Source organism: Macrotis lagotis, chromosome 1 (assembly GCF_037893015.1).
Source record: "Macrotis lagotis isolate mMagLag1 chromosome 1, bilby.v1.9.chrom.fasta, whole genome shotgun sequence".
NCBI classification, from domain to species: Eukaryota; Metazoa; Chordata; class Mammalia; order Peramelemorphia; family Peramelidae; genus Macrotis; species Macrotis lagotis.
Genome location: NC_133658.1, coordinates 717,480,651 through 717,492,935, shown reverse-complemented (window position 1 = coordinate 717,492,935; position 12,285 = coordinate 717,480,651). Strand labels below are relative to the sequence as shown.

General features: G+C 37.3%; 1 long non-coding RNA gene across 4 annotated transcripts in view; it reads left to right on the top strand.

The window, feature by feature from the left end:
* The window catches only part of LOC141523659 (uncharacterized), a 116,028-nt gene that overhangs the window by 96,558 nt on the left and 7,185 nt on the right, over positions 1–12,285 (top strand). The gene's annotated exons all lie outside the window — the stretch shown is intronic.

The window sequence follows — 12,285 nt, the reverse complement described above, 5'->3', positions numbered from 1 at the left end:
ATGAACAAAATAATAGAGAATATTGTAAAAAATAAACTGGATAATTTTGATTATATTAAATTAAAAAGACTTTTGGGGGCAGCTAGGTGATGCAATGGATAGAGCACCAGCCCTGGAGTCAGTTGGACCTCAGTTCAAATCTGACCTCAGACACTTTTTTTTAATTTTAAAATTTATTTATTTATTTTCATCCATTTGTACATGCATATTTCCAAGTTACAAAATTTCCCTCCACCCTTCCTTCCCTCAGCAGGGAACAGTCAGGTTAGCATTTTACATACATATTTTGTTAAACATATTTACAAATTAGTAATTTTTGGCATGAGGAATTAGGATAGAGGGAAAGAGAAACATAAGAGATAATTTTTATAAAGTGTTCACCAGATTTGGAAGGGTTCGTTTTTTTCTGTGTGTTTTGTTTTGTTTTTCTTCCTCTGAATGGGGATAATATAGTCCATAACCAGTCAAATACAGTTGTCCTAGCTCTCTGGACTGCTGAGAAAAGCTGCTTCCATCAAAGTTGGAAGTTGAACATCACTCCCATGTTGCTGTTAGGGTGTACAGTGTTTTTCTGGTTCTGCTCATCTCACTCACCATCAGTTCATGCAAATCCCTCCAGGTTTCCCTGAAATCCCGTCCCTCCTGGTTTCTAATAGAACAATAGTGTTCCATGACATACATATACCACAGTTTGCTAAGCCATTCCCCAATAGAAGGATATTTACTTGATTTCTAATTCTTTGCCACCACAAACAGGGCTGCTATAAACATTTTTGTACAAGTAATGTTTTTACCCTTTTTCATCATCTCTTCAGGATATAGACCCAGTAGTGGTATTGCTGGGTCAAAGGGTATGCACATTTTTGTTGCCCTTTGGGCGTAGTTCCAAATAGTTCTCCAGAAGGGTTGGATGAGTTCACAGCTCCACCAACGGTGTAATAATGTCCCAGATTTCCCACAACCCTTCCAACAATGATCATTATCCTTTCTGGTCATACTGGCCAATCTGAGAGGTGTGAGGTGATACCTCAGAGAAGCTTTAATTTGCATTTCTCTAATAATTAATGATTTAGAGCATTTTTTCATATGGCTATGAATTGCTTTGATCTCATCTGTAAATTGCCTCTGCATATCCTTTGACCATTTGTCAATTGGAGAATGCCTTTTTGTTTTAAAAATATGACTCAGTTCTCTGTATATTTTAGAAATGAGTCCTTTGTCAGAATCATTAGTTGTAAAGATTGTTTCCCAATTTACTACATTTCTTTTGATCTTGGTTACAGTGGTTTTATCTGTGCAAAAGCTTTTTAATTTAATGTAATTGAAATCATCTAGTTGGTTTTTGGTGATGTTCTCCAACTCTTCCTTAGTCATAAACTGCTCCCCTTTCCATAGATCTGACAGGTAAACTAGTCCTTGATCTTCTAATTTGCTTATAGTATTGCTTTTTTATGTCTAAGTCCTGTAACCATTTGGATCTTATCTTGGTAAAGGGTGTTAGGTGCTGGTCTAATCTAAGTTTCTTCCATACTAATTTCCAATTATCTCAGCAGTTTTTATCAAAGAGGGAGTTTTTATCCCAATAGCTGGACTCTTTGGGTTTATCAAACATCAGATTACTATAATCATCTCCTGCTTTTGCATCTAATCTATTCCACTGGTCCAACACTCTATTTCTTAGCTAGTACCAAAAAGTTTTGATGACTGATGCTTTATAATATAATTTTAGATCAGGGAGGGCTAAGCCACCTTCTTTTGCACCTTTTTTCATTAAGCTTCTGGAAATTCTTGACTTTTTATTTCTCCATATGAATTTACTTACAATTTTTTCTAACTCATTAAGTAATATTTTGGAATTTTGATTGGTAGGGCACTAAACAGGTAGTTTAGTTTTAGTAGAATTGTCATTTTTATTATATTAGCTCTACCTATCCATGAGCAGTTGATATTTGCCCAGTTATTTAAATCTGATTCAATTTGTGTGAAAAGTGTTTTATAATTATTTTCAAAAAGATACTGTCTGTCTTGGCAAATAGACTCCCAAGTATTTTATATTGTCTGAGGTTACTTTGAATGGGATTTCTCTTTCTAGCTCTTTCTGCTGTATCTTGCTAGACATATTTAGAAAAGTTGAAGATTTATGAGGGTATAACCTGCAACTTTGCTAAAATTGCTAATTGTTTCCGGTAGTTTTTTTGGATGATTTCTTGGGATTCTCTAGGTAGACTATCATGTCATCTGCAAAGAGTGAGAGTTTTGTCTCTTCCTTCCCAATTCTAATTCCTTCAATTTCTTTTTCTTCTCTAATTGCTGAAGCTAACATTTCTAATACAATATTGAATAGTAATGGTGGTAATGGGCACCCTTGTTTCACCCCTGATCTTATTGGGAATGCCTCTAGCCTCTCCCCATTGAATATAATGTTTTTTTGATGGTTTCAGATAGATACTGCTAATTATTCTAAGGAACAGTCCATTTATTCCTAAACTCTCTAGTGTTTTTAATAGGAATGGATGCTGTATTTTTTCAAAAGCTTTTTCAGCATCTATTGATATGATCATATGATTTCTGATAGGTTTGTTGTTGATATAATTGAGTATACTAATAGTTTTCCTAATATTGAATCAACCCTGCATTCCTGGAATAAATCCTCCTTGATCATAAAGATTTTTGCATCCATATTCATCAAGGAAATAGGTCTATAATTTTCTTTCTCTGTTTTAACTCTTCCTGGTTTAGGTAACAGCACCATATTGGCTTCATAGAAAGAGTTAGGCAGAGTTCCGTCTTTCCCAATTTTTCCAAAGAGTTTATATAGAATTGGAACCAATTGTTCCTTAAATGTTTGGTAGAATTCACTTGTGAATCCATCAGGCCCTGGAGATTTTTTTTAGGGAGTTCAATTATGGCTTGTTGAATTTCTTTTTCTGAGATAGGGTTGTTTAGGCATTTAATCTCCTCTTCATTTAACCTGGGCAACTTATATTTTTTGTAAATATTCATCCATTTCACTTAGATTATTAAATTTATTGGCATAGAGTTGGGCAAAATAATTTCAAATTATTACTTTAATTTCCTCCTCATTGGTGGTGAGTTCACCCTTTTCATTTATGACACTAGCAATTTCGTTTTCTTCTTTCTTTTTTTTTAATCAAATTGACCAGAGGTCTATCAATTTTATTGGTTTTTTCATAATACCAACTTTTGGTTTTATTTATTAATTCAATAGTTTTTTTGCTTTCAATTTTATTGATTTCTCTTTTAATTTTTATAATTTCTAATGTGGTATTTAATTGGGGATTTTTGATTTGTTCTTTCTCTAATTTTTTTAGTTGCATATTTAGTTCATTGATTTCCTCTTTCTCCAATTTATTCAGATTAGCATTTAGAGCTATAATATATATCCCGAGAGTCACTTTGAATGAATCCCATAAGTTTTTGTATGTTGTTTCATTATTATCATTATCTAGGATAAAATGATTAATTCTTTCTATAATTTGTTTTTTGGTCCACTCATTCTTTAAAATGAGGTTATTCAGTTTCCAATTTATTCTGGGTCTATATCTTCTTGGATCAATATTGCATATGACTTTTATTGCATTGTGATCTGAGAAAGATGTATTCACTATTTCTGCCTTTCTGCAGTTGATCATTAGGTTTTTATATCCTCGTACATGGTCAATTTTTGTATAAGGTCCATGTACTGCAGAGAAAAAGGTATATTCCTTTCTATCCCCATTCAGTTTCCTCCATAAGTCAGCCATATCTAATTTTTCTAACAATCTATTGATCTCTTTAACTTCTTTCTTGTTTTTTTTTGTTTTTTTTTTGTTTTTTTTTGTTAAGGCTTTTTTTGCAAGGCAAACGGGGTTAAGTGGCTTGCCCAAAGCCACACAGCTAGGTAATTATTAAGTGTCTGAGACTGGATTTGAACCCAGGTACTCCTGACTCCAAAGCTGGTGCTTTATCCACTACGCCACCTAGCCACCCCGCAAAACTCTTTTTTTTTTTTTTAGATTTTTGGCAAGGCAAATGAGGTTAAGTGGCTTGCCCAAGGCCACACAGCTAGGTAATTATTAAGTGTCTATGACTGGATTTGAACCCAGGTACTCCAGACTCCAGGGCCGGTGCTTTATCCACTGTGCCACCTAACCACCCCTTAACTTCTTTCTTCTTTATTTTATGATTTGACTTTTGTAGATCTGAGAGTGGGATGTTGAAGTCTCCTACTAGTAGATTTTTGCTATGTTTTCCTGTAGTTCTTTCAGCTTCTCCTCTAAGAATTTGGGTGCTGTCCCACTGGGTGCATATATATTCAGTATTGAAATGACTTTATTTTTTGTGGTACCTTTTAGGAGGATATAGTTTCCATCCTTATCTCTTTTAATGCTATCTATTTTTGCTGCTGCATTGTCTGAGATACGGATTGCTACCCCTGTTTTTTTTACTTCAGCTGAAGCAAAATATATTTTGCTCCAACCTTTTACCTTTACTCTATGTGTATCTCTCTGCTTCAAATGAGTTTCTTGTAAGCAGCATATTGTCACATTGTGGTTTTTAATCCACTCTGCTATTTGCTTACATTTTAAGGGAGAGTTCATCAGATTCACATTCAAAGTTATGATTACTAATTCTTTATTGCCCTCTGTGCTATCTTCCCTCTGTTTGTATTTTCCCCTTCCCCCCACTTTGTCCACATTCCCCAGTATTTTGTTTCTGAATACCACCCCCTTCAGTGTGTTTGCCCTCATATCATACCCCCCCCTTTCTTTCCCCTTTCCCTTTTTCCCTTCCCTTCCTTTTGTTATTTCCCCCCCCACTCCCCTCCCCTTTCTCCATCACCCCCTCTTTGCCCCTTTTAATCCTTGAAAGGTTAGATATTTTATAAGTTAACTGAGTATGTGTAGGTTGACCTTAAGCCAAGTCTGATGAGAAGAAGGTTCAGGTGTTTCTCATTTGTTCTCTTCTTCCCCTCTATTACTATAATTTTTTTATACCTCTTAGTGTAATGAGATTTGCCCCATTCAATCCCCTCCCTCCTCCCATCTCTTTCCTGTCCCCCCTTTTAAGGATCATTGTTTGATCATTCTATCTAAGTCATAGAAAATTCTGAGTGTCTGTCCCTTCTAGTTCAGTATATTCTATTGAATAGAGTCAAAATTCCTGAGAGTTTCTCCCAAGTGGGGTTAAAGCCAGTTACATCTCTTTAGATAGCAGTCTCATGGATAGGTCATGAATGTCCTTCATTTCTGGCTAGGTATATTCTCTCTGTTAGAGTTACAATTCTCAAGATTTATGAGAATCTTCTTCCCCCCATGCTGGGATATAGCCAGTTTCAACTTACTGGATAGCATTTTTTTCCCTTTTACCACCCCCTTGTTTGTTTGTTTGTTTGTTTACCTTTTCATGTGTCTCTTGAACCTCCTGTTTGATGTCCAAATTTTCTGTTTAGCTCTGGTCCTTTCATCAGAAATTTTTGGAATTCTTCCATTTCATTAAATGTCCACCATTTCCCCCTGGAAGACAAGGATCAGCTTTGCGGGAAAGTAGATTCTTGGCTGCATTCCAAGCTCCCTTACTTTTCAAAATATCTCGTTCCAGGCCCTTCGATCCCTTAATGTTGATGCAGCCAGGTCCTGCATGATCCCTGTGGCTCCTTGATATTTAAATTGTTTCTTTCTGGCTGCTTGCAGGATTTTCTCTTTTATCTAATAGTTCTGGAATTTGGCCACAACATTCCTTGGTGTTTTCATTTTTGGATCTTTTTCTGGTGGGGATCGATGTACTCTTTCAATAACTACTTTGCCCTCAGATTCCATGATATCAGGGCAGTTTTCCATTACTAGATCTTGTAATATTAAGTACAGGCCTTTTTTTCTCTCTTCAGTGTTTTCAGGAAGTCCTATAATTTTCAGGTTGCCACTCCTCAATCTATTCTCGAGATCAGTGGTTTTGTTGATGAGGTATTTTACATTTTCTTCTATTTTTTCTATTTTTTGATTTTGTTTACCTGACTCTTGCTGTCTCATGGAGTCATTAGATTCTGTAGACTCCATTCTTTTTTTGGGAGGAGGAGTTTTCTTCATTAACCTTTTGCAACTCCTTTTCCAATTGGTCAATTCTACTTTTGGAAGAGCTTTCCATTTGACCAATTGAAGTTTCGAAAAAAATTATTTTTCTTTTTGCATTTGCCCATTTGAGGATCTGAGAGAATTATTCTCATTTTGTAATTGTCCAATTGATGATGTGAGAGATTTATTCTCATTTTGTAATTGACCAATTGATGATCTAAGAGATTTATTCTCCTTTTGTATTTGTCCAATTGTACTTTCTAAGGTTTTGTTTTCTTGTTGCAAGGTATTAATTATCTCCCCCAGATTTTCCAGGTGATTTTTAAACTCCTTCCTTATTTCTTCAAGGAAGTCTTTCTGTGCTGAAGACCAGATTGTATTCTCCTCAGAGGTTCCAGGTCTTTCTGAGTTAGGGTCTTTCCCTTACAAGAATTTTGCTATGGATCCACCTTTCCGCTGACCCTTCTTCATTTTGCTAAGACCTTGAGTTGGGGAGGGCCTGGTTCACAGGGGCTTGGTATGGCTAAAGGCTTTACTCACTGAGTGCAATTTCTCTGGTTGGCCAGTAGGAGGTGCTGGTTGTTTTCTCTGGAGTGTCTGTGACCTTGATTGAGGCCTTCTCCCTTTGCTTGAAGGGAGGAGCTGGAGCTATTGAATTCTTTTGCCTTCAATCAATGGTGGGCTTTACCCTGGCCTGAGGTCATTCATCAGCTGGGCTGATTCTTCTGCTCACACTCCTGGGCCTCAGGCAGAAGTATTTTGCATTTGTTTACTCTGGAAAGAGTTCTGAGATGTAAGGGGACTCTGTGTTCCTCAGGCCAGAGGAGCCCAGGGATGGTGTCCTCAGCTCTCCTGCTCCTGAACTCTACCCCCAGCCTTGTCTGCAAGCTCCTGGGGGACAGCCCCAACACCAGCGCTTCTGCTCCCTAGTTGACTCAAGCCCCTGCTGTCCAGCCCCACTGCTGATCCAGCAGGTCCTGCTCTCAGGCCCTCAGACTCCCAGCTCCAATTCAGTTGTTAATCTGGTTGATCCAGGGCTGATTCTCCCTGAGCCCAGACTCACCTGCCTGAATTCGGCCAAAGCTGCTGCCGCAGACATATCCTGAGGTAGATGTTCTTTCTCCTGGCTTTTCTTTCTGGGTTTTGTGGGTCAGATTTCTTTTAAGAGGTTTGTTTCTAGCAAACTGTGGTATATTTATGCCATGGAACACTATTGTTCTATTAGAAATCAGGAGGGAGGGGATTTCAGGGAAGCCTGGAGGGATTTGCATGAACTGATGCTGAGTGAGATGAGCAGAACCAGAAAAACACTGTATACCCTAACAGCAACATGGGAGTGATGTTCAACCTTGAAGGACTTGTTCATTCCATCAGTGCAACAATCGGGAACAATTTTGGGCTGTCTGCAAAGGAGAGTACCATCTGTATCCAGATAAGGAGCTGTGGAGTTTGAACAAAGTACAAGGACTATTCCCTTTAATTAAAAAAAAAAACAGATATCTTATTGTCTAATCTTGTTACCTCTGAGAATTCTGTTCTCTTTAAGGATATGATTTCTCTCTCATCACACCCAATTTGGATCAAGGTACAACATGGAAACAAAGTAAAGACTGACAGAGTGCTTTCTGTGGGGGTGGGGGTGGGGGAGGGAAGCAAGATTGGGGGAAAATTGTAAAACTCAAATAATATCTTTAATAAAAATAAATTTTAAAAAAGAGGTTTGTTTCATGTGATAGATGGGGAAAGATCAGGAGACTTTAGAACTGTGCCTGTCTTCTCTCCACCATCTTTCCCGGAAGTCTCCAACATTTCATCTTTACATAGAATTTAAATCTGCCTGTTTGTAACTTCTGTCCTCTGTAACCAGTTTTTTCCTCTAGGATCAGATAGAACAGTTTTTGATTAAGTCTTAATCCTTCTTCCACATTTCACTCTCCAAATATCTGTAGGAACTTTTGTGTACTTTTGAATTGCCTCATTACTTGACCCACACCTATAGTTCCAACAACTGATCCTCATGATCTCTATTCCCTAAATTATCCTGAACATCTCTTGTGGGGATGATCCAGATTATCAACAGTCTAATGTCTTGCCTAGAAGTGAACACAATATAGCTCATTTTATTGCCCTTCACTTTATTTTTCTTTGCAAATATTGTTTTTTTACAAATTGAAGGTTTGTAGCAATTCTGCATAAAGCAAATCTATTGGCACCATTTTCCCAATAACATGTGTTCTCATTATGTCTCTGTTTCACATTTTTGGTAATTCTCACAATTTTTCAAACTTTTTCACTATTATATCTATGGTGGTAATTTATGATTTATGATCCCCACCTTTGATGTTACTCTTGTAATTGCTTTCAGGTACAACATTTATTATGTCTGTATGTCCTGTTTCTTATCTTTCTCCTCATCATGTCTCCCTATTCTTTGAGACATCACACTATTAGACTTAGATCAATTAATAGCCCAACAATGGCCTCTAAATGTTCAAGTGAAAGGAAGAGTCAATTGATGGGGCAAACTACATTTTATTTTAAGAAATTACCATAGCCATCCCAACCTTTGGCAACCACTACCCTAATCAGTCAGTAGCCGTCAACACTGAGGGAAAACTCTCTGTGAACAAAAGAATTATGAATGTTGAATGTGACGGTTAGCATTTTTTTTAGCAATAAAGTATTTTTAAATTAAGGAGTATACATTTTTAAAGACATAATACTATTGTACACTATTAAATCTATTAAGACAACATTATTGTGTAAACATCACTTTTATGTGCAGTGGGAAACTCAAAAATTAGTATGACTCACTTTATTGCCAGATTTGCTTTATTATGGTGGTCTGGAACTGAACCCATAATACCCTTGAAGTATGCCTGGACATTTGATATGGTCTCACAGGACAGAGTAGAATAATACTGTCACCTTCCTGGTTTTTAATGTAGCCTAATATCACTTTAGATTTTTTTGTATACTATGTTTGTTATACTATTGATTCCAAATGAGATTGCACCATATTCATCATATCCTTTTTCATATGAAACTCATTCAAGCCATACTTCCCCCAATATATTTTAGATTGATTTTATTAATTCAAGTTTAAGACTTTATTTTTGTTCTTATTAAATTTTATCTTACTAGATTCAATGCATAATTCTAGTTTATTGGGATGTTTTTAGCCCCTGCCTCTAGCCCAGAATGTAAATTCCCTTTCTTTAACCTAAACTTAATCCATTTGAATGATTTAACTAACTTTTAAGGAGGCCAATTTGCCTAGAGCTATCCAGGATTGTTCATGGAAGAATGAGTCTCCAGTTCGTGTTTAAAACTTTTAAGGAGCTGGCACTGTTTGGTTTGCTCTGTCCCCAGGCATGCTCTGAATCTTGTAGAACCAAAAGTTAAAAATTGAGAATTTCATAATCAAGAAATGCCTCTATATGTATCAGAGCTAGGACCTGTGAAGTGAAAGAATAGGACAATCGGGGAGACAACAGGGACCAAAAATAGACTGGTGTTGCTACTGGAAGTGAGGGTTCTAGAGAGAGAAAGAACACCAATCAGACCTGGGAGTCATGGCATTTGGAAAGACACAGATAAAAGGAAGATAACTCACTATGTATTCCAGATTAACAGGCCAGACCTTTGGTAGAGGGCTTACACCAGGCCAGTGATAATGAACAAGAATCGGGTTCTGGGTTTACATGCCAAATAGAAAAAAGTGTTTTGAGTAGAGATAGAGGAATAGTCATGTGGCGGGGGGAGGGGGGAGAGGAGAGAAGCTGAATTTGGGTTTCAGGGAAGAATTAACACCAGCAAGAAAGATCTGGAGATCAATATATTCCAAATGTGGCGGGTTGATGAATAAGGATCTGAACATAGGTGAGCAGGTAGAAGTTAGCCTCTCATACTGTCACTTGATAGAGATTAGCAGCTAAAGTGAAGAATCAGAGGATGAAGAGAGCAGCCCAAAGGCATTTTAGATTCCAGGTGAGAAACTTATAGAATCAATGAATTTCAGAAATGGAAGAGATCTAAGGAATTATGCAATCAAGTAAACTGAGTCATGAATGAACCAAAATCCAAAAAAAGCATCATGTCCAGCCTCTGATTAAACATCTCTAGTGACAGAAAACAGCATTTCAAGAGCCAATCCTTTCCATTTTGTTTTCTAATTGTTAGGGAATTATAAACTATATGAAGGGAAGCCAAAAATCTTCTTTTTTGTAACTTCAACACATTCTGTTTTTTTCTTCCTCTAAAACAGTTCTTATACTTTTTTTATGTCAGGGACCATTTTTCAGAATAATGTTTTAAGAGTGTAAAACAAAATACACAGAATTACATATGGAACTAATTATATGGAAATAGAATTATCAAAATGATGCAAAGAAATGGTGTAGAGAACTATGAATGTAGCAGGAACAGAATCTATGATCTTAGTTGCTGTTAAATCTTGTTAAATGGGTGGAAATTCCCCAGTCTTGAGATGTAAACTGACCCCCTGTTGATTGTATCCTGCCTATCTTGTTCCCATTTTCCCCTTTTCACTGGACACTGGCATGGCAGGAAATGAAATGTTGAATTTTGAGATTGAGCACTCTGAGACAGGGAGGACCAGTACACTTGCCATTGGGGGTTACCTGACTCCAAGGTGTGGGGCCACTCCCCAAACTCCACCCTCTGTCCAACCTATCCCAGAATGGTATTTAATGGGCTTATTTAATAGGAAGCACTGCCCCTTGGAACTCTCTTGTTTCTTCCAGCCTCTCATTCAGAAGGATGGGGGTTTCTCTGGTTCTTCCCTGATCCATATGGAGCTCTGTGGGCCTCATCATGTGGCCTGGTTAAACCAAGTCCCTTGACTGCCTGCCCATGTCTCTGTCTCTGTCTCTGTCTCTGTCTCTCTGTCTCTCTCTGTCTGTCTGTCTGTCTCTCTCTCTCTCTCTTTCTCTCTTTCTCTCTTTCTCTCTCTCAGATTTCATCTGGTCTGTCCTCAGGGTGCTTACTGCATTTTTTTTTCTTTTAGTTTTTGCAAGGCAGTAGGGTCAAGTGATTTGCCCAAGGTCACACAGTTAGGTAATTATAATGTGTCTCAGGTCCTCCTGACTCCAGGGTCTGTGCTCGATCCACTGCGCCACCTAGCTGCCCCTGCTTACTGCTTTTCTTAGCAATTTTGGCCAATATATACTCTGTGACAATATTTTGCCATAATAAAATCCTGAGCAGGTTTTAACATTCCAGAGAGCTGTGAATTCCTTCGCTTTTTCAGTGGCCTTAGATCTTCTGTCTTCAATCTCTAATCTTTAAAAATTGGCAACAAAAACATTAAAGAAAAAAGTCCACAGATCCCAGGTTAAGAGCCTCTGCTAGAGAAAGATAGAAAATTTATGTTCCCTCTTCTACTAGTCTAGTATTTAAATTTTTTGAAGAAAATTATCATTATATTTTTTCCCCTGGCAAAACAGCTTCATTTTATAGACTTTTAGAAATAGCTTCAGAGTCCAACTAGTTCAACTCATACCTGACCAAAATATCTACTCACCAACATCCTCAACTTTTCATCCATTTGGTCTAAGATACTAGGGGTGTGACCTAGGGCAGATCACTTAACCTCTGTCACAATTTCTTCATCTGTTAAATGAAGAAAATAATAGCACCTATCTTCCAGGACTGTTGTGAGGATTAAATGGGGGAGGAAGGGGGATTGGGAAGTTTGAATTTTTTTCATGCTAAGGGGACAGAGATATTTCTCTCCTGAGGAGATCTCTAGATCTCATCTTGCTTTAGACAGTGCTTGCTTGTCATCCAGGTGAGGAGGAATTAGATCTTGCTATCCTCAAACAGAGGCACAAAATAGATCAGACCACATTTAGTATAATACATTCATATCTAGGTATCACATTTCAGGAAGGACATTCAGTAATAGCAAACAATTTATGTTTAAAGATGCCTACAAGAATACATGGTTCAAAGCCATCTAGTGCAAGAGGGAATGAGATATAATTACCCTTTCCCTGTCTTCCTGCTTTCCAATATGTAGCAGTTGAGTTACCCTTTATTTCTGCAAATTATTTAAATACCTCAATTGTAGAGGACAAGGTCCTGTTTTGTTTGTTCATTCTTTAGGATATCCTCTCTAGGAACCTATCTTCTTTTACCTATGGTTGTTCTTTGTCCTTCATTGTCAAAGAGGACCATGACTTGCAAGTGA